Raw genomic sequence first — 1,117 nt, forward strand, 5'->3', positions numbered from 1 at the left:
AGGCATGGAGCGAGCGAGCGGCCGGGACATTGACCGGCAGGAGCAGCTGCCGAGCCCTGGAGCCAGAAGTTGCCGCCGCCACCACCACCGTAGGGTGCTCATTGTGCCTGCTGCGGCAGCGGCCGGCCAGCCAGCGAGCGCACCAGCCTGCCCAGCTCGTCTCTCCCTCCAGTAGGCGCTGATTGCCTCTGCAGCCGCTGAGTCCGCAGGTAGCCCCGGGGGGGGACGGGGGAGGCGAGGGGCTCCGGCCGGCCTGCTTGCCTGCTTCCCTGCCTGGCGAAGGGCCCGAGACTAGCGCGCTTCCCCCTTCCCATGCGCCTCTCTGGGGCGGGCAGGGCGGAAAGTGAAAGTGCACCAGATGGTCTCCAGGCCCCGCCGGGAGGTTGGTATCTGTGCTCGCCTAGAGCGCAGGACAACCTTGGGCTGGCCCTGCATACACTAACATTAGAACAACTAATTGCCCTGGCTGATTCCTGCTCCCTTTCAAATGCCTCCTTGCTTATCTGGAATTGACAAGGCATCAGACTGTTCTAGAACCCAACTGTAATGTATTCAGATGCTGCCGTGAATGCATTAGATGTAACGTGAAACATCTCATTGGGAAGCAATGTAAAGCTTTGTCTTGGACAGGGATTCAAGTCCAAGACAAATGCGTCCAATCACATGCAAGCAAGCTGGAAGCGGGAACGTGTGTGATTGGTCCTTATGCGATCAACCTGATAGGTTGTTATCTGTAAAGTAGGAGTGGCTATATTAGCCGGGAATGTTTAAATACCGAGCAGTTTCAATGGGCAAACTGTTCGGGCTATCAGATGTTGTACCGTGTTGGCGAAGTGATCGTGAAGAAGAATAAACTTGAGTTTTGGCTGAAATCACTCTCTGACTCTTTGTTAAGCTCAGGATTTAACACCAACTACTGCCAGATATTCCTTCCACACCTTAGTACCAATGGGCTGATGCCTCCCACCCTGAGGCCTCACAGGAAATGATCTTTCTCGCACATCAATTTACAACAACAGTCTTGACCAGAGAGTAACACTAGATGGCACAGTTTATCTGAATGTCATGAGCATTGTTCCTTGAAAGTGCAGTCTGTGGAGGCAGGCTCTTTGTTTAA

This window comes from Gekko japonicus, unplaced genomic scaffold (assembly GCF_001447785.1).
Source record: "Gekko japonicus isolate JY-2015 unplaced genomic scaffold, Gekko_japonicus_V1.1 scaffold1154, whole genome shotgun sequence".
Taxonomy (NCBI): Eukaryota; Metazoa; Chordata; class Lepidosauria; order Squamata; family Gekkonidae; genus Gekko; species Gekko japonicus.